Genomic DNA, 26,177 nt, shown 5'->3' on the forward strand with positions numbered 1-26,177 from the left:
ATGTTCTGGGTGCACACTCCAGGGACAAAGAGTGTTTGCAGAAGTAATTTTAAAGCTCCCACCAAGTGAGCAAACACCATGTCTGCTCTGAGTGGGCGGGAGCATGTAAAATGCTCCGGCCCTCTGGGAGCAGAATTTTCATCTGTTTCCCTGCCCACACTAAAGCGGCCAGGTGAACATATGAAAAAATTGCCCTTGCCTGAAGGGAGCAGCATTCTTTGCTGCTCCCTGTGGTCAGATCCAATGTCAGCTCCCGTTGGAGGTAAGGAGCTGACTGGGGCCACAAGGGCATTGCCCCCTTCCCCTTTTAAATATAGAGTATTTCCTGGGTCGGCCCCAGGGGATGGGGTCCAAGGGCCCAATATTGGCACGTGAAGGGGGATTGCGTGCCCACCTCCCCTTTCAAGTATGCAGTGGGTGACCTGGGTGGGCTCCAGAGTATCCACCAGTTACTGGCCAGTTCTCTGGTAATGGGGTCTCCGGAGTCAATATTGGCTTGGGGAGTGGGGCTGCCTTCCTCCCTCTCTCCCCCTTCAGATAATGCCTGGGGCCCGGGAGATGGGGCAGAATGCCCCCTCCCCTTATAAATATGCAGTGGTTGCCTCGGGTGGGCTCCAGTGCACACAACATTTACTGGGTAGGCCCCGGGGGAAGCTGTCCCCGGGTCCAATATTGGCTTAGGCGAGGGGGTCTGACTGCCCTCTCCCCCTTTTAAATATGCAGTTGATGCGCCCACCATTTACCGGCCAGGCCCTGGAGAATGGGTTCCTGGGGCACAGTGTGGGGTTGCGGCCAGATCCCTGTTGCCAACCCTCCACTTTGTTAAAAAAAAACCATAGCAATTCACTGAAAAAAACTAAAGGTTACAGGGACATTATGGATAGGTTCAGAAATTCACATATTACAACACTCATGACATCTTCTATGACATCATTGATGAAATGAGTGCAACATTTGCTGTAAAATTATTGATGGGAAAACTCTGCATGATGGGGTGAGTTATTGTTACCCTAGGGGATGAACTATAGTTTCTTGAAATAACTCTAACTATATCTGCTGAATTTGTATGGTTTGTCTGTGTAAAATGGCATGGCTATTGGTTCCATCATGGAGGCTCATTGGAGGGCTACTGTTAGACCTGGCATCATTGGTATTGTTATATTTTTTGAAAAAGAAGGAAACAGCACCGGGTTTTGTGCAAACATATATGAACCAACCATACGTAGAACACTTCTAATTATAGAATAAAACCAAGGTATAGTTAGATATTCTTTTTATCAAATACTCTTTTTTTATAAATTTTTCTTCCTTTTTTTATAAAGTTATAAAAAAAAATCTGTTATCTTTTGATAATCAATCTCATTTGTATTTTTTGTCGTTAATGGGCTTTCAATCAACATCACATATATATTGTTTCATCACATGGATAAATAACAATACAAGAATAGGGTTACAATCACAATGATAATATACAGAACCAATAAATCCAATCAACGCGTTTCGGCGAATGCCTTCTTCAGGAATTCTGTATAGCCCCAATAATAACTGTATTTGCTCCTAATATTGCTGCCATTCAAAGAAGTCATATGTGGCACGTCTGGGTGTTACTTGATCTTTAGTTATTTTAATTTTTAAGCCACGGAGTCCAATGATATCTACTAAACTTGTTTATGATGCCTGAATTAAGTCCACGCATTATTGAGTGAATTATGATGGGTTCGCTGTATCCTTCAGAATCAGAATACCTGGGTACACGTCCTATGGCATATATATCGTTCTGGCTTCGTGGCTGTAACAGGGTTGGGACGGGTGGCCGGGTCGACTGGTGGACACCTGATGATGCCTCCCCTTCTACCCTACAGGTCACCGAGGGATGAATGGAAACCACGCCAAGGAAAATACGAGGAAACATCTGCAGGTTCCTTTAACTGGGCAGACATCGACGGAGACAAGGCCACGCCTACCACTGACGTGGACGCATCGGGATGGTTGAAAACAGGGGAAGCCCTGTATGCGGCGTGTGACGTCACCGACGGCTCGAGAGGAGAAGGCGAGGAGAATCCTACGAAGGAGAAGGAAGAGGACGACAGGACCGGTTTACCGGATTGCGGAGGAGAGCCAGGAGGCCAACGGCCCTGTGTTCCGCCGTGCCACACTCCCGAGGGAGGAGTGTGGCTTGCTCAGGTACGGCGGCGTTGGGCGGCTTGGGTGGGGAGAAAGAGTGCTCCCAGTACCTAGTATAAGTTCCCCGTTCGTGCCTCTCCTTGGTGTGTTTTCCCGATACCTGTTACCCGCAACCCCTCCTTCTACCCTTCCTTCCTTCCTTCCTCACCTCGCTCCTGTTCCCTGAAGCACTAGTCACGAGTGTGCCTGTTCGACTGCACGTTCACACCGGTGTCCCATCACTATCACGGGGTTCCCCTGGGGAGACTCTGTATCAGATTGGCAACTAACGGCCTCCCTCTTGTCCGTTTTTTTCCCCATCTTGGCCACACCATCGCTACACCGGGGAAGGCGGTCCCGAGAGAATATCACGTGTCCGGAACTCTGGAGAAAGAAGGCCTAAACACGGATAACCGGGAGTTCGCTAAAGAAAGACTTACTTACAGGACAAGACGCACAATCAAAATAAAGCCCAGTCTAATCCGATACTCTGGTCAGCCTCTTCCTGTTGCGGCGCCTGTTCCACCTCTAGCAAGTGTCCCCAGCCCCTCGCCCCAGGTTACAGTGGCTTAATCGAATATCAAGCTGAAGTTAAACATGGCTTGCCCGTGATCATAAATATTGCACTTTTCTTCGGGAGTAAACTTTGACTTTGGATTTCTGATGTAAACAAAGCGACCCTCCACAGCGTAGTGATGCACGCAAAAAAGAAATTCACATATTACAACACTCATGACATCTTCTATGACATCATTGATCAAATTAGTGCAACATTTGCTGTAAAATTATTGATGGGAAAACTCTGCATGGTGGGGTGTGAGTTATTGTTACCCTAGGGGATGAACTATAGTTTCTTGAAATAACTCTAACTATATCTGCTGAATTTGTATGGTTTGTGTGTGTAAAATGGCATGGCTATTGGTTCCATCATGGAGGCTCATTGGAGGGCTACTGTTAGACCTGGCATCATTGGTATTGTTTCCCCTGACTTTTTTCCTCTGCCTCAGGTATTTTTTGCCTGCGTGCTGGACTTCGTTTTTGCTGGTTTAGGTAATCTGGGCACTTTGCCACTACTAATCAGTGCCAACGTACAAGTGCTACATGTGTAAATTGTAATTCTGATTGGTTCTCCATGATTGGCATATTTGATTGACTGGTAAGTCCCTAATAGGGTACACTGTGGGTGCCAAGGGGCTGTAAATCAAATGCTACTAGTGGACTTGCAGCACCGATTGTGCCACCCACGCAAGTAGCCTTTCAAATTTGTCTCAGACCTGCCATTGCAGTGTCTGCATGCACAGTTTTTAACTGCCATGTTGACCTGATGAGTGTACCCACTTGCCAGGCCCTAACCTTCCCTTTTCTTACAAGTGTCACCCCTAAGGTAGGTCCACTGTACCCCATGGGCAGGGTGCATTGTAGACTAATGGTAGGACACATACTGGTGTGTTTTATGTGTCCCGATAGTGAAATACTGTGTATTTTGTTTTTCCCTATTGCATGGGCTACCTTTTCCTTAGGCTATCGTTGGAGCTGCCTTACAACATTTTACAAGTGTAACTTTCAATTGGAAACAGCTAGAGATTTGCAGCTTAGGCTCTCTGAACTCAGAATTTAATAACACACCTTTTAGTAAAGTTGGTTTTTAAATTGTGTGTTTGAAAATGCCATTTTAGAAGGTGGGAATTTTCTTGTTTAACCATACTGTGTGCCTCTGCTTATTTGGTTTTGGAGTGACAGGAGCTGGGTATTAGCATCCACTCTAGACAGTTGCAAAGAGGGGGTTCAGGTCTGTGCTGCCATTCCTGGGTGACTCAGTGCCAGGCTGAACAGATCTTTCTGCCTTTGGAGTGGTGGGAGGAGTATGAACTAGCACCTGAATAGGCTGTGTCTGCTCTGCACAATGCTGTCTCCTTCTCCTGTAGTCAAGCTGAACCAGGGACAACACAATTTGGTTTCACTGAGCTCAGAGACTCTTGAATCAGACTAGAAAGAGAAAACCGGGCATAAATATTAGACCTAAGACCCCAGAACTTTAGATTACTCTTGAATCAAGTGGACCCTCTGTCAAGGAGTGGCGCTGAAGAGCAGTGAGGAGGAGTACTGCCCCTTTGCTGTGTATTGCATTGCTAGGTACCTGCTTTACGTGAAAGAGGAGAAAGACTGAACTTTGGTATGAATTCTGTTTTGGAAGATCTCCAAGGGATTGAAGTAGAGCTTGCCTCCAGTTTGTTTTGAAGTCTCAGGGACACAAAGAGTTCACTGCAGCATCTCTGAACTCTACTGCTGGGAGTTCTGGCCTACCTAGTGATGCCACTCCTAGTTCTTGACCATTGGAGGTGTTTGCTGGGCTGCAGACCCCAAGACGAAGATTCCTGATGCCGTGTCTAATGCCACTGCCTGCACCAACACCATGGTCACTGATCGCTGGGTGACCAAGGCATCGACACCGTTCCTGCATCCACTTCGACACCATCATGGAGGCCGCTGCCTGCACATGGACCCAAGGCACCGCTCCTGGAGTGCACGAAAGGACCACCCAAAGCCAACCAACACCAGTGCCTCCCGTCCACCATCGTGCCGGCGATAAACAACGTGGATGACTGCCCGATGCTGCGCATTCGTACAGAACTGATGCACCGCCACTGATGCAGCGTCACTTCCCCTGCACAAGAAGCAACATACGCCTCACTTCCCCTGCAACAATAAGAAACTGATACCTCACCTCCCCAGTCGTACGGAACTGACTCACCCCTGCTGATGCTGCCTCCCCTCCCCTGCACATTAAGGAACCAATGCCTCACCTCCCCTGTGGTGGTAAGGAATGGACGATGCCCTGCTCAAAGACCACATCACATTCCTGACGCTGTGCAACGTCGTTGTTTGGATCACAAAAGGGACCGTTTCACTGGGGGTCCATGTGACCCCATGGCAGACCCACGCACCGCATGGTCAGTTTCGTACTTTGGATTTGTACCTGTCACAACGTCCAGATAGCCGCAGTTAAAGCTATTGTCTTCTAAGAGCTATATTTTTGCAAGATACCTTTTTCAAATGATACTTTGAGTTGTGCATGTTGGATTTATTGTAGTTTTGTTCTTGTTTGATTTAGAGAAAGATACTTTATTTTTTTGAACTGGTGTGGTGTCCATTTGTGGTGTTTCACTGTGTAACTGTGGGTGATATACACATGTTTAACACATTGCCTTCTTAGTTTAGCCTGACTTCCCTGTGCGAAGCTGCCAGAGGGTGAGCGCAGGGAAACGTATGTGTGTACTTTACTCATCTTGACTTGAACAAAGGTTCCCTGCTTGGACTGTGTGTACACCAATGCCAGCTAGAGACCCCCATTTCTAACAGCCACATATTTAAGGAAATTCAGGTGTGAATGTCCTTTCAGCCATGGAGAACGAATTTTCGCTAGTACCCTTGATCAAGGTGGAAATCACTGAAATGCGTTGGGGAGGCATGCAATGTTCCATGTTTTTAACTACAATGAAGAAGATTGCTGCCAGTTTGGGATCAGAGCGGTACAAAAGGGGGTGGTGATGGACAGAGAATCAGTTTGGGGTCAGGGCCGGATTGGGAACCACAACCGGCTAGGGCAAAGTGCCTGACCACCCCCTCCCCACTCGGACCCGAGCTCTTGCCGGGGCCGGTTGTCGGCCGATTTTGGTACCGGGCTGAACGGCCCTGTAACTAAAACTAAAACTAAACCGGCCCCCACCCGTGCAGCAGACCGGGGATTGCTGGTGCCCGCTATGGCCAGTCCGGACCTGTTTAGGATGGCATCTCATTTTTCTCATAGCCTTGTGAGAAAAAGATTGTGAATACTTATGGCATAGCCCAGTGCCAGTTGGGATTGCACTTCCACTCAAAACCAGCAGCGGTAAGAGCCGTGGGGCCGGTGGGGGGTGATGAGGGAACATTTATTATTTTTTAATTTCCCCTCTGGGTAGTCTGTCGAATCCCTCCCCAACCCGGCCCCACCGCCCTACCTCTCCTACCTGCACGGGCCGCACCTGCTCAAACAGCGCTGCACTAATTGAAGTGGTCATTGGAAGAGGGCGTTGCACGCTCTCACAGATTTCTGTGTTATGAGGGCTCGCTTAGCCTTGGAAACTGTGGCTTGTGGCAAGACGACTGGACTCCGTTATTAAAATTAAACGTGGATTATGTGCAATAGGCCTATTATAGAGCCTAAGAACAACTCAAACTTTTCTCGGGGCCTTGCGCGAAAAAATATATACAGAGACACACATATATGTGGGCATACATACATTTGCTTTTTGGGTGGAACACACGAAATTCACACATTTTGCTTTCCTTGTGGGAATTTTACCCTCCCTAAATTATCAGTTCTGTGTACGTTATTGTTGAACAAGATCGTTTTGATACAGGCTTGGTATGAGAAGAAGGAAGGTAGCCTGCGGGTTTTAATGTAGTAACAGCTGCTCTCTGTTTTCTAGAACAATATATCATCATGTTCCAGTATTTCTGTTTACGAGCTCTGTTTAAGAATCTAAAACAGGTGGTAAGGTTACAGGGTAACCTTGGGGACAAGATAATCTCGTGGCTACAGTTTTGTAACACAAACCAGGTACACTGTCACTGAAGCCATGTTTTACTGTTCCACGATGCAATTTACTTTTTGACAGGCTGTCAAGAGAGATCTGTTCCCCATCCTTAGCTCAGATGTACAAAGCAGAACACTCAAATATGGCTAAAATATGCATGTGCTGTAGGTATGAAATATAACATAGTCGTAATGGTAATCAACAGGTGACCTTAAAGCCATGCTAGGATTAAAGCATCATGACATTCGTGTTGTGTTGAGAGCATGGCTAAGGAAACCGGAACATTTGCGCAGCACCAACAATAATGCATCACTCCCAGACATCGTCATTATAAGCAGCAGGGCTTTTAAAATTCAGTTATTCACCGCACTGGCAGAACAGCACTGAAAATCAGGCTGGTCATGTTTTGCTTTTTAATGGAGCTTTAGTAAAACTGGGGCTGTGGTGTATGTCAGTAATGTGCTGCACAACAGCAGATACTTTGATCCATTGCCTATCCTCTCTATCCCGATAATGTCCTGCGTTACGATAAATAGCACAGATTAATCATTTTGTGTGCAAATTTACTTCTTCACCAACATGATAGCCATGTTGGTGAAGAAGTAAAAGCAACAAGAGTACCATGTGCATAGTATAAGGACAGATACAAGTTGACAAGTCCCTTAGAAAGAGTGGTTTTTTGACTAATATCCATACCATTACACCCCGTTTAATACTTTGCTTATGTCCCATAATTATAGGAAGTAGGGTCAAAGAACAGAACACGGCATCCCTAATGGAGAATTTCGCCAGCAACGGACTTTAAGCAGCTAGTCACCACACCAACCCTCATAACTGGACACGCACTCAACCATGTTTTCTCTGCCAGCAGGAGCTTCACCTACAGCCACATCACCGAACTCCTCTTGACCGACCACCACCGCACACATTTCACCTTTGCCACATTCACCGCACACCACCGCCCTCATCGTCCTCCCCCCATCGGAGCTGGAACAAGGTCACCGAAGAACATCTCGTTGACACTCTGCCAACACCAACACATGCCAACACTGCAGCGTGCTACATTCACTGATGGATCTCCAACTGCGCGGACACTCTGGCACCCCTCAAGAATGCACTAGGCAAGCAACACTCCAAGAATGCCAGCTGGTTCACTCCTACCCTCCACGAGATGCACCAGCAGACTGACTCGAGAAGAGATGAAGGAACAACAAAACCCCAGAACCAACACAACCTTCAAATCTGCCACCAACGCACACTACTTTCTGCTCAAAACCTCAAAGAAGATGACCTTCCAAGACACCAATGCACAAAACAGCAAATAACTCTTCACCATCACCAAGGAGTTCACCAGGCCCAATACCAAGACCACAGATGTCCCACCCTCCATAGACCTGTGTGACATACTCAGCACCTTCTTCCACCACAAGATCAGGCAGATCTACAACAGCTTCAACTCCCCTGCCACCACTGCAGACAACCACACCACACCCCAATAATTTTGCTCTTAACTGGACCTGACTCACCACAGTCGACACAACCTGGACTATGAAGAGCATCTACTCAGGAGCCCCATCGGATCTCTGCCCATACCACATCTTCCATTTAGCAGCCGCATGCATCGCCCCCCAGCTTTGCCGCACCGTCATCTGCTCCATTGGAAATGCCACCTTCCCTGAAGACTGGAAACATGCTGAGATCAACCTCCTGCTGAAGAAACTGACCACCAACCAAAAGACCTCAAGAACATCAGACCCATCTCCCTCCTTCCCTTCCCAGCCAAGGTCATTGAGAAGGCCATCAACGCCCAACTCTCTGAGTTCATCGAAGAGAACAATGACCTGAACACCTCCCAATCCGGCTTCCGAAGCACCCACACCACAGAGACCGCTTTTCTTGCCGCCACGAATGACATCCGCTCCCTTATCGCCTGGGGCAAAACTACAGCCCTCATCCTACTGGACCTCTCAGCTGCCTTCAACACCATCTCCCACCGCACCATAATTACGAGACTCCATGATGCCGCCATCTGCGACAAGGCACAGGACTGGCTCCACTCCTTACTGACCTGCCAAACACAGAATGTCAGAGTACCCCCATTACTCTCAGAACCTACAGAGATCAGCTGCGGAGTGCCCCAAGGCTCCTTCCAGAGACCAACCCTCTTCAACATCTACATGGCCCCCCTCGTAGCCATCGTCATAAATTACGGACTCAACATCGTCTCTTATGCCGACGACACCCAGCTGATCATCTCCCTCACCAATTAACCCACAGGCGCCAGAATCAACTTTCACAATGGAATGAAGACCATCGCTACCTGGATGAAAGACAGGAGCCTCAAGCTCAGCTCAGACAAGACTGAAGTACTCATCCTGAGATCCAACCCCTCAGCGTGGGATAACTCTTGGTGGCAGCTGCGCTTGGAACCCCTCCTATCCCTACAGATCATGCATGCAACCTCGGCATCATACTGGACTCAACGCTCACAATGAACCGCCAAATCAATGCAGTATCCCCATCCTGCTTGCATACGCTCTGCCTGCTTCAAAAGACATTCAGATGGATCCCCCAATAATTCAGAAAGATGATCACCCCTGCACTCATCACCAGCAGACTTGACTATCGCAACACATTCTACGCCGCTGTCACCCAGAAACAGCTTAGGAAACTACAGAACGTCCAAAACGCCGGAGCCAGACTGGTGTTCAACATCCCTTGCCACAGCCACATGACACAACACCTCAGACAACTCCACTGTCTTCCAATCAACAAGAGAATCACCTTCAAGCTCCTCACACATGTCTACAAGGCTCTCCATACCACAGTACCAAAATATCTGAACGAACGCCGCGCTTTCCACACACCCTCCAGAAAACTCCACCCCGTCCAACTCATCCAGGCCTCTGTCCCATGGATCCACAAGACCAGAAGCCGGAGGAAGATCGTTCTCCTACCTCACTGCCAAGACCTGAAACACCAAGTCCCTCCACGTCAGGCAATCTGCTCCATTTAACCCAATTCAGGAAGGACCTCAAGACCTGGCTCTTTGACTGAACCTCCGCACCCAGCTGGATCAGCAGCCCCCTCATCTTAGCACCTTCAGATGCTCACGTTGAGTAGCCAAACTATACAATTCACTGATTGATTGATTAAAGGTTGTGCACCTAGGTGTCCATATTAGCATTAGGATAGGTGGAAACATTGCATTTCGCCAAGGCTTGCCTTTTTAACTCTGAGCTGATTTTGAATGGAGTGAGTTTCCATTCAATGTGACCAGCAGGCCCTAACTTATCCATCCTTAGACCTGTCACTTTCGTTATGGCTTGTTCACACTTCCTCTATCATAGTTCCAAAGCCCTGTAGTAACATGGCTGTTGCACTATTCCTCAAAATCTTTTGGGGGCACACAACCATCACTAGTAACCTAGAAATGCATTATTCTAAGTTCAGCGAAGCCAATTTTATTTGTTTACCAGTTAGAACTGGCAAAAATATTTTGCTTATTGGCAAATTGTTTGTTTAGAGGATGAAAGTTGAAGAAATATGCTGTTTAAAGTGAATGATTGTTCTTCAAGGATCTCAGTTTTACTTGAAAGTCAAAGACCAGTGTCCATAAATCAACAGGAATAAATACGAAATCAATTACATATTTGATGCCTCAGTGGAAGTTAAATTTTGCTGGGATGGCAGCCTCAAACCGGCATTTTAATATTTATGGTCTCAGCTTTGCAGTAGGACATGCAGAAATATTCCTATTCTAGACGACGTAATTTAAATATCCCCTAGTCCCCTTGGAGAAATCAGTACATTCAATATCACACAATTGCTGTTTGTATCCAACAATGTTTCAAGAAGAACTTCTTAACACTGGCTATGTCAACACATCTCTAATTGAAATAAGGGGCATAGAATCTTCCATCGATTTATTTATTTATTTTTATTTATTTATAAAATTTCTATAGCGCACAAATACCTTCCGGTGTCTCGGCGCTAGAGCTTACAGATTGCAAAAGGGTTCCTATTGGGAGTTTACTGATTAAAAAGCCAGGTATTAAGATGCTTTCGGAATGTTAGCAACTAACCAACACCCAAGTAAACGTTACTCAAATTCAAAGAGGAAATATTTAGAGATGAAGCAGAATAAGATTGCAGATGCCCGATGGCAGAGGAGAGATCCATTTGCACCAAAGTTACTGGGAGTTCCTCTTGTGAGTCCTATCCTTACGAGCATGACCCATTTCTTTGGAAACACTTTTGGGCAGATGTTCCTGCTGATATAGTAAGCACCATAGCGTGGAAATACTAAAGGGCCCATTATGATGTCGGGCGGATTGCCCCTGCCAGGCTGGCGGTAGCCACCGCCAGCCTGGCGGGGGCAATCAGCCCGACATCCACACTCGTGTTCCCCCCCGCCATATTAGTATGGCGGGGGGACCTCACCGGACGGAAAGACCTTCCGCCGCTTTTCCGCCCCCCGGTCGCCTTGCGGCCGGGGCGGAAAAGGAATAACATGGTGACGGTGTCTATCAGACACCGCCAGACATATTATGATGGGCATTTTCCAATGCCTTTCCGTGGCGGCAATGCCGCAACGGAAAGGCATGCGGAGATTCCCTGAGGGGGCCCGTTGCGGGCCCCCTGGGAATTACGGGGGGTGGGGGTTGCACATGGGGGTACCTATGGTACCCCCCCACATTTCAAAGTGCATCATGGCAGGCACCGCGCGGTGATTGTCATGTTGTGCTTTGAAATGCACAACGTGCATTTTTACCTTTGCGGCGGGCGTCGCTTTCTGCACCGCCCGCCGCAATGGTAACAATAAAGGATGCGCCCGCCACTTTGGCAGGCGCATCCTAATTGTCAAGGCCGGACCACCGCACCTATGGCGGGCGGTCCCATTTTGCACTGGGATGGCGGGCGGACTAAGTCCACCCGCCATCCTATTGGACCCCTAAATATTAATCACATGAACTTGAGATCTTGGATCTTATAATAGCAAAACTTCACCAATGAACACTTCATCAGAAAGACTTCAGCTCCATCTGGTACTCCATACACAATTTCTCCATGGATTGCTCCATAATGTATGAAGATAATTTTCATTACCAGAAGATAGCTTTATCCTTAATACCTTCCTATTCCTGATGACTTTGGTTGCTTCTGGCTGTACAATATAACTGCAAGGTTGTTTCTTGTGGTAGTGGGACGGTGGACGCTGTTGCAGCACTTGGGCTCTTGCTAATTTTAAAACTGTGTTGTGTTTTTTAACTGTGTGCACTCTTTACTTGGCCTACCTGCTGCCTTCTTCCTATTCCATCTGCCTGCACCCCTAACCCCGGTCCGGATCGGTAGTGTGCCGCTACTCGGAGGGCTGACGGGGTTAGCAGGTCGCCATCTTGGGAGGGCAGTCTAGGCTGGGTCAGCGCCCCTGACATCGCGCTCGAGACCCCACTTAAGCCTAGCCCCATGCGCACGCGCAGCGGACACTAATTCTCAGTGGCAGTGGGACGGTGGCGCTGTTGCGGCGCTAGGACTCTTGCTAATTTTAAAACTGTGTTGTGTTTTTTAACTGTGTGCACTCTTTACTTGGCTTACCTGCTGCCTTCTTCCTAATCCATCTGCCTGCACCCCTAGCCCCGGTCCAGATCAGCAGTGTGCCGCTACTCGGAGGGCTGACGGGGTCAGCAGGCCGCCATCTTGGGAGGGAAGTCTAGGCTGGATCAGCGCTCCTGACATCGCGCTCGAGACCCCAATTAAGCACAGCCCCATGCGCACGCGCAGCGGACACTAATCCTCAGTGGCAGTGGGACGGTGGACGCTGTTGCGGCGCTTGGGCTCTTGATAATTTTAAAAATGTTTTGTGTTTTTTAACTGTGCGCACTCTTTACTTGGCTTACCTGCTGCCTTCTTCCTATTCCATCTGCCTGCACCCCTAGCCCCGGTCCGGATCGGCAGTGTGCCGCTACTCGGAGGGCTGACGGGGTCAGCAGGCCGCCATCTTGGGAGGGCAGTCTAGGCTGGGTCAGCGCTCCTGACATCGCGCTTGAGACCCCACTTAAGCCCAGCCCCATGCGCACGCGCAGCGGGCGCGACGAAGGCGTGCCGAAGTTGCACCTAAGTTAAGCCCATCTGCGCCCATCCGCGGCCCGCTGGGGCAAGGGGCACCCCACTATGCCCGTCTCCTCTCCTACTCTGCTACACAACTCTGTTCGTATCAGGATTCTTGGCCACTCCACCCCGCCACTCTCACATGGGTTAAGGAACTTGGGGCCAGATGTAGGAGCCCAAATACCGGTCGGTAACGGCCGATTTCGGCCTTTCCCGACCGGTATTTAGGAATTGGCATGTAGGGGCCAATATTTTACAGAATCGGTAAATTTACCGATTCGGTAAATTTACCGATTCTGTAAAATACCGAATCGGAAATTTTACCAATTCGGTAAATCTCAGATGTAGGTGACACTCCTGAGAGTGTCACAGGCCCTTAAGAGTCGGTATTTTACCACCCAATCCTATTGGGTGGTAAAATACCGAATCCAGGTGGGCATGCACATCTGTGCATGCACACTGTGCAAAGTGACACACAGACATGCCCTAAGGGCATGTATGTGCGCCACATGTCACACATGCCTTTACTTCGGGTGCTAGAGGGTGTCAAAGTGACACCCCCTGCACCCTTGCAACATTCGGTATTTACCGATTCGGATATCCCTTCCTTCTGTGCCTCTTTGTCAACTTCGTGCCCAAATCTAGCTGGCCTTGCCCCTCTGCCTCAAGTAGCCACGCTCAACAGGCGGCTTTCGATGGCTTGCGACCAAGTGGCCCCCATGAAGCGCGTCACGGTTAGACGCACCCATGATGCCAATAAGTGGTTCTCCCCTGGCCTTAAAGCAAACAAATTGGAGGTGCGCCAAGCAGAGCGCGCTTGGAGGCTTGCCTATTGTCCCACTCTTAAAGCACGTTACACAGTAGTCCTTAACGAATATAAAAGGGACATCCTCCACGCCAAGACAGAATACTTCTCGGGGAGGATCCTTGCCGCAGAGAACCAGCCAAGAGAAATCTTTGCCACTGTAAGTGAGCTGGCCTCCTCTCATAGGATATCCCTCAAACCCCCCCCCTCTCAGTTTCTGTGCGACTCCCTCAGCAAATTTTTCGTTGAGAAAGTCTCATTGATCAATGCCAACATAGCCCCTCTGTCCCCTTCCTTCTGTGATCCCCAGCCTCCCCCAATAGGTCTACCCTTACCCATATACAGCCGTTGACCAAAGAAACCCTTCTTCCTCTCCTGGCTCGTGTTAAGTCAGGATCCCCTGCTGATATTTGTCCAGCTCACGTCCTGAGTAAAATTTTCTCTGATTTGTTTTCGCCCCCTCACCTTTATGAATGATTCCCTCAGACAAGGTATAGTCCCTACCCCTCACAAACCATCATCCCCATCTTAAAGAAGCCTGGGGCCAACCCCTCCCTCCCCGCAAATTATCGGCCAATTTCCCTCCTCCCTTTTCTGGGCAAGGTCCTTGAGTCCTACGTCACCCAGGTACTCAGCTCCTTTGTGGAAGACAGTGGGTATCTTGCCTCTTGCCAGTCTGGCTTTCGCCCTCGACATTCGACCGAGAAGGTTGTGATCGCTGTTCTGGACCAGCTCAGGGAGGGATTGGATACAAACACCCCTCAGGCCCCCGTCGTTCTAGATCTGTCCGCCGCCTTTGACACGGTTGACCATTCACTTCTTTTGTCCCGTGTCAAGGCGGCGGGTTTGGGGGGCTTGATACTGGCCTGGCTTAGCTCCTTCCTGAGCGACCGGACCCAGGCCGTCCATCTGGCTGACTTTTCTGCTCTTCCTTGCAAAGTGCAGTGCGGTGTCCCCCAAGGGTCCTCCCTTTGCCCTTTATTGTTTAATTTGTATATATTTCCTCTTGTTTTTGCATTACAACAGATGGAGGTCACGGTGTATAACGACGCAGATGACCTCCAGCTCATTTTTAATCTTTCCTCCTCATCAGCCGGTATCCACAGTTTCCAATCAGTCATGCTGTTTATCCGGTATTGGATGAATTGTAACCAACTCAAACTCAACCCGGATAAGACTGAGTTAGTCTTGACCGGTGGCAGTGGCAGCCCCTGGTCCCCCACTTTTTGGCCCTCCTCTCTCGGTCCCCCTCCTTCTCCCTCAGTCTCAGTCAAAAAACTAGGTATCACATTAAAGCAACATCTCACACTTCACTCCCAGATCAGTTCTGTTATTTCCTCTTGTTTCTTCATTCTTCATATTATCCGGAAGATCTCCAGGTTTTTTTCTCTCCTGGCCCTTAAGTTGATCCTTATGGCGATGGTTCTATCGCGGCTGGACTACGGGAACATCGTGTATAACGGTGTTCCCGCTTATGCCCTTCAATGCCTTCAGTTAGTGCAGAATCAGGCGGCCTGATCCATGGCTTACCTAAATTTCACCATGCCACCCCTTTACTTAAAGCACTACACTGGCTGCCTATTAAAGAGCGGGCTCTCTTTAAGATGGGCTGTATGACTTTTCAAGCCCGTGCAGGGACGGCCTCCGCTTTCATCTCCTCTGCAATCCCGGCCTATCACCCTACTAGAGAGCTGCGCTCCTCTTCCAAATGCCTTCTCTCAGTTCCTCGCTTTAAGAAACGCAGAATGGGAGGCTTGAAATTTTCCGTCCTGGCCCCATCATTCTGGAACACACTCCCGCTCACCATGAGATCGGCTACCTCCTACATGGAGTTTCGTAGAGCCCTTAAAACTCTCCTTTTCCGGCAAGCCTTTTCGTCCTAGGGACCCGCCTTTCTGCCCTTTGTATTAGCATCCTCCAGCGCCAGGAAACCGCATGGTATACGTGCGCTTTATAAATTCTTTTAAATTCAAATTCTTGCAGAGTGGGTTGTGGAGCAGTTTCATATTTTATTGGCCTATAATTTCTTTCAAGCAAAAGAAGGTACTCTCAGAGATAAATTGAGGCAGACATCTCCAGAAGTACACAAAAAGAATATACTTTAATGGAAAACCTAAAATTGTTCTTAAATAATTTGAATGCAAGATGGAATATTTATGTATGGACCCCTGCATAAATGAAACTTTTACCTTAAAAACCTTGATTCCAAGACTAATGGCCTGATTTAGATGTTTTTCTACACAACAAGGGAAAACCCAAAAGGAATATCGCTAGGGTCCTTGGGCGGTAACTTATTACACAGAACAGAGGACCCTAGTCATTTAGGATCAAATGAATGATAGACCCACACTCAATAGTATGTGTGTCCTTTGTCCAGCCGGACAGAACTTTATTTAGCTAGAATGTTATATAATGATTCATATAATCAACATTTATACACAAGTGGGCACAACCTGTGACCCACAGAAGACAAGACAAAACAAAAATAAATTATGTAAGGGCGCACAAGGCGGTCTGCACTAGTAATTCAGTTCTACAGACATAGATTCTCATTAGCAAACCATTGTAAAAGACGTTTGTGACTTATAGAACAAACATATGGTGCTTTAGGGTCGACGACGTTTCGATGCAAAAAGAAATACAAGCATCATCATCAGGACAAAAGACATTGTGTCATGTTTGTCTTGAAAGCATAATAGCTAAGCCTCTATGACATTTTACATAATGACATGAAATAATTAATGGTAGAACAGTTATGGAAGAGGAAAGGGGGGAAAAAACATATAGAGAAATTACATTAGTAATGACAATTAAAACTTGCCAGGTATCATTTAAATTGTTTGCGTTTTTCCAAATGGGATCCATATAAATCTGTGATGGTATTGGTCGTGAGGTGACTCATATTTATAGTGCAATTTCACGTTTAAGTACCATGCGTGAATAAACAAGGTGACATCATTAAAATGAACTGTTCGGCGTAATATTATTCATGTCCTAAGTTTCCTTTGGAAGTTGCACCCGTGGCATTATAAAAAACTGTAAAGGTTTAAAAATTCAGGCGGCGCAGTGAACCAGATCCGGCGCAGTGATTTACGAGCAAGGGGCAAGGAATATATACCTTCGTGAGGGACGCGAAATGAACAGCGAGGGCGGGGGCACCGTTTCTGCAGGGTCGCAGGGTGTCTTGGTTCTATCAGGGTGAGAGCAAGGGAAATGCGGTACTAAAATGGATTAGTTCTTTAAACCAAACATTAATAAAGGAGTGAGCCATTACTTACAATCTCCGTCCTGGCCGCGTTGCGCGTCGCGTAATTAAGGGGCTGGAGGGAGAGAAGGAGGCGAGGGTTGGAGGGGTAAAAGTCGAGCGTGGTGAAAATAACCCACGAGGGTAGAGCAGAACTTACATATAATGGATTAAGGTGATCCTGGATTACCGGCACAGCGGAAGATATCTCCGGTGGGTAGAGTCCTGAAGGGAAAGAAACCGGATCAAAAGCTGTTGCCGTCTAATATGCGGCTCAGAATCGCACTACTATTCTGTTGCTGTCTAAATAGCGGCTGGGGATGGGAATTACTTACTGAATATGTTCTTGCTCAATGGCAGGGCGGTGGGGTTCTGGCGGAGATCGCTACCATGTGGAGGGTGGGGCATACTATTTAGGAGCATGCAGGTGAAAACCAAGGTAGGACTAGATGGCAGTGAAGTGATTGTGGCGGCCATCTTAGAGTGGGGCTCAGGAAAGCCGAGGGAAGGGAGGGATAGTGACTTGTGAGATATGGTACACGTGACTGAACAATTATAAACAGTAATTACATATGTACAAGAAATACATTATGGCGAAAATAACTCTGAGGAGTTATTCATTACGGAGGATGCTTCCTAACTGCAGAAACAATCATCACAATAATGAAGTCCAGTCTTCGACCCTGTTCAGGCCTTTACGTATACTGTCAGTTCTCAGTATCCAATGTAGTTCCACTTTGTTCAGGATTTGAGCAATGTCCGCTCCACGTGGTGGGGCTTTTATTTGTGTCACCACAGTCCAAGTGAAGTCATTCTCCGTGTGATTTTTTTCTTTGAAATGTTCCACCAGAGGCGCGTTGGCAGTTTGGCAGCGGATCCTACTTCTATGTTGTCCTATTCTCGCATCTAATTGTGGGAGCGAAGCACAAACCAAATGATCTTTAATGTTTTTTGCACTTTTGAAGGCAAACAAAGGGCATTCTAAATTCATAACTCCAGCATTCAGTACTGGCCAATGTTTCAAGTGTCCTGAAACATTGGCCAGTACTGAATGCTGGAGTTATGAATTTAGAACGCCCTTTGTTTGCCTTCAAAAGGGAAAAAAACATTAAAGATCATTTGGTTTGTGCTTCGCTCCCACAAATAGATGCGAGAACCACTCTTAATGATATATGGAACTTACCTGCTCTCAAGGGTCACGGCAAATGTGGCCAATGTGTTTCCTGTGACTCAACAATTGAGGGTAAAACCTTCTCTTTTGGCACAATTAAATATGAAAGACAATATTTAACAAATTGTAATTCTGCAAATGTAGTTTATGCCATCTTCTGTCCATGCATGATGATATACATAGGACAAACCAGCCAGAAGATTAAACTACGAATAGGACAACATAGAAGTAGGATCCGCTGCCAAACTGCCAACGCGCCTCTGGTGGAACATTTCAAAGAAAAAAATCACACGGAGAATGACTTCACTTGGACTGTGGTGACACAAATAAAAGCCCCACCACGTGGAGCGGACATTGCTCAAATCCTGAACAAAGTGGAACTACATTGGATACTGAGAACTGACAGTATACGTAAAGGCCTGAACAGGGTCGAAGACTGGACTTCATTATTGTGATGATTGTTTCTGCAGTTAGGAAGCATCCTCCGTAATGAATAACTCCTCAGGGTTATTTTCGCCATAATGTATTTCTTGTACATATGTAATTACTGTTTATAATTGGATCAGTCACGTGTACCATATCTCACAAGTCACTATCCCTCCCTTCCCTCGGCTTTCCCGAGCCCCACTCTAAGATGGCCGCCACAATCACTTCACTGCCATCTAGTCCTACCTTGGTTTTCACCTGCATGCTCCTAAATAGTATGCCCCACCCTCCACATGGTAGCGATCTCCGCCAGAACCCCACCGCCCTGCCATTGAGCAAGAACATATCCAGTAAGTAATTCCCATCCCCAGCCGCTATTTAGACAGCAACAGAATAGTAGCGCGATTCTGAGCCGCATATTAGACGGCAACAGCTTTTGATCTGGTTTCTTTCCCTTCAGGACTCTACCCACCGGAGATAACTTCCGCTGTGCCGGTAATCCAGGATCACCTTAATCCATTATATGTAAGTTCTGCTCTACCCTCGTGGGTTATTTTCACCACGCTCGACTTTTACCCCTCCAACCCTCGCCTCCTTCTCTCCCTCCAGCCCCTTAATTACGCGACGCGCAACGCTGCCAGGACGGAGATTGTAAGTAATGGCTCACTCCTTTATTAATGTTTGGTTTAACGAACTAATCCATTTTAGTACCGCATTTCCCTTGCTCTCACCCTGATAGAACCAAGACATCCTGCGACCCTGCAGAAACGGTGCCCCCGCCCTCGCTGTTCATTTCGCGTCCCTCACGAAGGTATATATTCCTTGCCCCTTGCTCGTAAATCACTGCGCCGGATCTGGTTCACTGCGCCGCCTGAATTTTTAAACCTTTACAGTTTTTTATAATGCCACGGGTGCAACTTCCAAAGGAAACTTAGGACATGAATAATATTACGCCGAACAGTTCATTTTAATGATGTCACCTTGTTTATTCAGGCATGGCACTTAAACGTGAAATTGCACTATAAATATGAGTCACCTCACGACCAATACCATCACAGATTTATATGGATCCCATTTGGAAAAACGCAAACAATTTAAATGATACCTGGCAAGTTTTAATTGTCATTACTAATGTAATTTCTCTATATGTTTTTTCCCCCCTTTCCTCTTCCATAACTGTTCTACCATTAATTATTTCATGTCATTATGTAAAATGTCATAGAGGCTTAGCTATTATGCTTTCAAGACAAACATGACACAATGTTTTTTGTCCTGATGATGATGCTTGTATTTCTTTTTGCATCGAAACGTCGTCGACCCTAAAGCACCATATGTTTGTTCTATAAGTCACAAACGTCTTTTACAATGGTTTGCTAATGAGAATCTATGTCTGTAGAACTGAATTACTAGTGCAGACCGCCTTGTGCGCCCTTACATAATTTATTTTTGTTTTGTCTTGTCTTCTGTGGGTCACAGGTTGTGCCCACTTGTGTATAAATGTTGATTATATGAATCATTATATAGCATTCTAGCTAAATAAAGTTCTGTCCGGCTGGACAAAGGACACACATACTATTGAGTGTGGGTCTATCATTCATTTGATCCTAAATGACTAGGGTCCTCTGTTCTGTGTAATAAGTTACCGCCCAAGGACCCTAGCGATATTCCTTTTGGGTTTTCCCTTGTTGTGTAGAAAAGTATGTAGCGCAATCGCAGGATTGCAAGGGACTGGAATCCCCCCCCCCCCTTTGTTACAAGTGGGTCCCCTACTCCCGACCCTTTCTCCTGTCTCTTTTTCTGTACTAATTCAATTTTTAAATTTGCTAGGTATGTCAGATCCTCACCCCCCTCTTTATGATCTAGATTACATTAATAAAATTCTAGGAGGTCCTTCTCTTCTTTCCGACTCAGGCAATACCACTAATGTACCTAGTCCTTCTTCCACAGCTGAGCTAGAAAAAGCAAAGAAAAAAGAAATCAGACTAATTTTAATGATAAAACTCCTGACAGACTACCTGAAGTCCAATACAATCCCTATAGGTCTCCAAGTACGTAATATTCCGGGTGTCTTCACAGACAATCCGAAATATCTGAACGGATTTAGTTATATTAGCACCACGTGTTCTCGGCACTGGATGGTGCTTGGGATCGACATCGCTACAGAAGAACTGAAAAAACTGACTAGTGAAATGAGTGACCTGGAAAAACAAATAAAAGACGAAAATACCAATACCGAGGCCAAAAAACTATTAGACCAAATCCAGAAAACAATTGATGACTTTAACAAATTTGAAGCTAACAAAAAAACCGTCAAAGTCAAAAAAGATATAAAAAACTTCAGTCAAGAGAGGGCATACCCATACCTTAACAAAGACTATTACACCAATCGCTCCTATAACGGTCCCCAAAACCAAAGACCTTGGGGAAGGTTTAATAGAAGGCAGAACTTTGTAGGATTCTCAGATAGCTCGGCCGAGTCCTCAGGGAACTCAGATCAAAGCGACAGCCCAGGGCCCTCTAATAGGAATTTTTTATCCAGAGGCCAAGGACAACCAGAACCCCCGGGGAAGGGCAGAGGAAAACAACAACAGAGATGGCCGAATCCACCCGGTGAACGGTCTACCCGTCGCCAACACTACCGTTGGTAAATGACGACAACGTCCCCAACTCAGTAGAGAGCAACACTCTCCTCCCCATTTTTAATTTGACGAAACATACACTATCTAGTAGTGAAATTTCGCTACTCAGCAAAGGACTCTCTTTTGTTCCTACTGTGCGCCCTAACTATTTGGACGCCCAAACTGAACTTTTACGGTTCTTTAGAAAGGTAAGGCTACATGGTTTCTTCCTTCTGAATCCCAGCCCACAGAAACATGTTAATACACCCTTTAAACCTCCTTCTAAATTCTCACCTACAGGCAGCAGGGTACCACCTGAAATTTTGACCTTTGAGAAACTAGTTCTCAACGACCTAGCAACTCTAGAGAGCAAGAAAACTTTTATTCCCTACAATATAAGCATCCAGGAGAAAAATGCCCTCTCCGCCTTAAAGAACAATCAGACATTAGTCATCAAACCTGCCGATAAAGGCGGGGGGATTGTAATCCAAGAAATCGACCAATATAAAAATGAAATCCTGCGGCAACTAGGTAATCATGAACACTACTGTAAATTGCCGCGCAACCCCACTGTTGAAATTCAAAAGCTTATTTCTGAAGTCACCAATACCGGTCTGGAAGCAGGTTTCCTGTCTAAAAAGGAATTTGATTTTCTTAATACTAAGGCCCCTAGAACCCCGGTCATATACTGCTTACCTAAAATTCACAAAAATGTGGAAATGCCGCCAGGACGCCCCATAGTATCTGGGTGTGGCTCAATTTTGGAGCCCCTAGGACATTACATAGACCATTTCATTAAGCCTTTTGTCCCTACAACCACGTGCTATATCAAGGACACGATGTCAATGATTAACCTCATTGAAGACCATCCCTTTGATCCCACATCCAGCATCATGTGTACGCTGGATGTGGAATCACTGTATACCAATATACCCCAGTTCGAATCTCTGAGGGTGATTGAAAAGATCCTAGACACCCGGGATCGCCCTCATAACGTACCATCTAACTTCATCCTCCAATTGCTCGAAATTTGCCTGACAAAATTTTTTTTCCTTTTTGAGGGACAATTCTACGGCCAAGTCCGTGGTACATCCATGGGGGCTATTTTTGCCCCCAACCTAGCCATTCTGTATATGGACCCATGTCGAGAACTTAAATATCCTGGATGCATCAAACCCTTTCCACAGTGGCATAGCCCTGTGGAAAAGGTATATTGATGATATTTTCATGCTATGGAATGACTCGGAAACCTCTCTAAACCAATTCATCCACTGGCTTAATAACAACAGTGGTGGTTTGAAATACACTATGTCTAGTAGCAAGGAATCTATACCTTTCCTAGATATAGAGATAAAACACACTGAAGGTCGCTTAACGACAAGCCTACACCGTAAGCCCACAGAACGCAACACTCTACTGAATTATCACAGCCATCACCCCCGTGCACTCAGAGACTCATTACCATATTCACAGTTTCTACGCATTCGTAGAAATTGCTACTTTTAACAGGATTATTTTACAGAGGCAAAGACACTGAGCGCTAAACTCAGACAAAGAGGCTACCCACGAAAACTAGTCCGTCGCTCTTTAAAGAGGGCATGGTACTGTCCTAGAGAGACCTTACTCGAACCCCGGGCTAAGAATAATCAAGACAGAATCACATGTGTGACCACATTTTTTCCTGCATCAAACGCGATTAAGAAAAGTGTCCTGAAACATTGGCCAGTACTGAATGCTGGAGTTATGAATTTAGAACGCCCTTTGTTTGCCTTCAAAAGGGCAAAAAACATTAAAGATCATTTGGTTTGTGCTTCGCTCCCACAATTAGATGCGAGAACCACTCTTAATGATATATGGAACTTACCTGCTCTCAAGGGTCACGGCAAATGTGGCCAATGTGTTTCCTGTGACTCAACAATTGAGGGTAAAACCTTCTCTTTTGGCACAATTAAATATGAAAGACAATATTTCACAAATTGTAATTCTGCAAATGTAGTTTATGCCATCTTCTGTCCATGCATGATGATATACATAGGACAAACCAGCCAGAAGATTAAACTACGAATAGGACAACATAGAAGTAGGATCCGCTGCCAAACTGCCAACGCACCTCTGGTAGAACATTTCAAAGAAAAAAATCACACGGAGAATGACTTCACAAATAAAAGCCCCACCACGTGGAGCGGACATTGCTCAAATCCTGAACAAAGTGGAACTACATTGGATACTGAGAACTGACAGTATACGTAAAGGCCTGAACAGGGTCGAAGACTGGACTTCATTATTGTGATGATTGTTTCTGCAGTTAGGAAGCATCCTCCGTAATGAATAACTCCTCAGGGTTATTTTCGCCATAATGTATTTCTTGTACATATGTAATTACTGTTTATAATTGGATAAGTCACGTGTACCATATCTCACAAGTCACTATCCCTCCCTTCCCTCGGCTTTCCCGAGCCCCACTCTAAGATGGCCGCCACAATCACTTCACTGCCATCTAGTCCTACCTTGGTTTTCACCTGCATGCTCCTAAATAGTATGCCCCACCCTCCACATGGTAGCGATCTCCGCCAGAACCCCACCGCCCTGCCATTGAGCAAGAACATATCCAGTAAGTAATTCCCATCCCCAGCCGCTATTTAGACAGCAACAGAATAGTAGCGCGATTCTGAGCCGCATATTAGACGGCAACAGCTTTTGATCCGGTTTCTTTCCCTTCAGGACTCTACCCACTGGAGATATCTTCCGCTGTGCCGGTAATCCAGGATCACCTTAATCCATTATATGTAAGTTCTGCTCTACCCTCGTGGGTTATTTTCACCACGCTCGACTTTTACCCCTCCAACCCTCGCCTCCTTCTCTCCCTCCAGCCCCTTAATTACGCGACGCGCAACGCGGCCAGGACGGAGATTGTAAGTAATGGCTCACTCCTTTATTAATGTTTGGTTTAAAGAACTAATCCATTTTAGTACCGCATTTCCCTTGCTCTCACCCTGATAGAACCAAGACACCCTGCGACCCTGCAGAAACGGTGCCCCCGCCCTCGCTGTTCATTTCGCGTCCCTCACGAAGGTATATATTCCTTGCCCCTTGCTCGTAAATCACTGCGCCGGATCTGGTTCACTGCGCCGCCTGAATTTTTAAACCTTTACAGTTTTTTATAATGCCACGGGTGCAACTTCCAAAGGAAACTTAGGACATGAATAATATTACGCCGAACAGTTCATTTTAATGATGTCACCTTGTTTATTCACGCATGGCACTTAAACGTGAAATTGCACTATAAATATGAGTCACCTCACGACCAATACCATCACAGATTTATATGGATCCCATTTGGAAAAACGCAAACAATTTAAATGATACCTGGCAAGTTTTAATTGTCATTACTAATGTAATTTCTCTATATGTTTTTCCCCCCTTTCCTCTTCCATAACTGTTCTACCATTAATTATTTCATGTCATTATGTAAAATGTCATAGAGGCTGAGCTATTATGCTTTGAAAACAAACATGACACAATGTTTTTTGTCCTGATGATGATGCTTGTATTTCTTTTTGCATTGAAACGTCGTCGACCCTAAAGCACCATATGTTTGTTCTATAAGTCACAAACGTCTTTTACAATGGTTTGCTAATGAGAATCTATGTCTGTAGAACTGAATTACTAGTGCAGACCGCCTTGTGCGCCCTTACATAATTTATTTTTGTTTTGTCTTGTCTTCTGTGGGTCACAGGTTGTGCCCACTTGTGTATAAATGTTGATTATATGAATCATTATATAACATTCTAGCTAAATAAAGTTCTGTCCAGCTGGACAAAGGACACACATACTATTGAGTGTGGGTCTATCATTCATTTGATCCTAAAGGACTAGGGTCCTCTGTTCTGTGTAATGATTTAGATGTTGGCAGATTTGGTCCCGCTGTCGCTATTCCAATGGTTTTCCCACCCACCGACTCGGCGGTCAGTCGCTGTATTTAGATGTTGGTGAGTCTATGGATGAAAGACCGTCAGAGTCCCAAAGCCTCGACCAGAATTTTCCTCCTGTGTTGATTGCATCATAGGGAAAAGTGGCTGTTAGAGGGTGTGCAGCCAAGTTTCCCGCCATTCCCTTCGCGATATCCCTTTCCGTTGAGGCAACTGTGACTGGGAAACATCCAAACTCCAGTTGGAGGAATCAAAGAAAAAGAGGTGAAAACTCACCTTCTTTGGGGTTCCCACTTCTGTTTCTGTCTTCAACCCCACTGTCAAGTCCTTCCTGTGATCGTGCTCCATGAACACGAAACTAAACAACCCCTTGTCAACTGAATACAAGGTAGGCTTCAGTGTCACTTCTCTCATTTTGTTTCACACAGCTTTATTCGATCATTGTGAACAGATCATAAAAGCAAAAGAATACATATAAAAAATATCCATATCAATAAATATTCATATATACATTAGTTAAAACATTATTAAATACATTTTGCTGTGGTCCAATTAAAACCTTTAAAATCAGTTATAGTAGGAAAAACTGTTCATAATATGGTTACAGGGTGCTGCTAGAAACTATGCCCACCCTTTTCCTCTTCCTGAGGCAGGCCCATAGATGTGAGGCCACACAGAAAAAGACAAATGGGTCATGTAGGGCTTTTAAGAAATACATTGTGACCCGAAATTGCCTCAAATGATGATGCCTCAGAATTGGCAGTATAAACAATTTCCTTGCTTCAGAATATTCTTGACAAAATAGTAGGATATGAAGATCTGTCTGCACCGCAAGGTTGTTACAGGGGCGGCGATCAAGATCTGCTAGCCTATACTTCTTTTGTGGATATCCCAGGAGTAACGGGATCATGTTTAATCTGAAGCGCAGTAAAATAAATCTGTACTGGGCGTTGTTTATCCACGCTAAGTAATGGAAACCATCTCCTAGTATTAATGGGACCAAGTCATACGCAATAGTAGAGTGATGGATCAGTTTTTTTCCCCTGTGGGCGTATTCTGCTCTTTAGGAATATAGATCTTTTAACCATTTCTTCATGGCCCCCTTACAGGAGTGAGGGTTCTGAAAGAGTTTT

The sequence above is a fragment of the Lissotriton helveticus genome, chromosome 4_1 (genome assembly GCF_964261635.1).
Source record: "Lissotriton helveticus chromosome 4_1, aLisHel1.1, whole genome shotgun sequence".
NCBI classification, from domain to species: domain Eukaryota; kingdom Metazoa; phylum Chordata; class Amphibia; order Caudata; family Salamandridae; genus Lissotriton; species Lissotriton helveticus.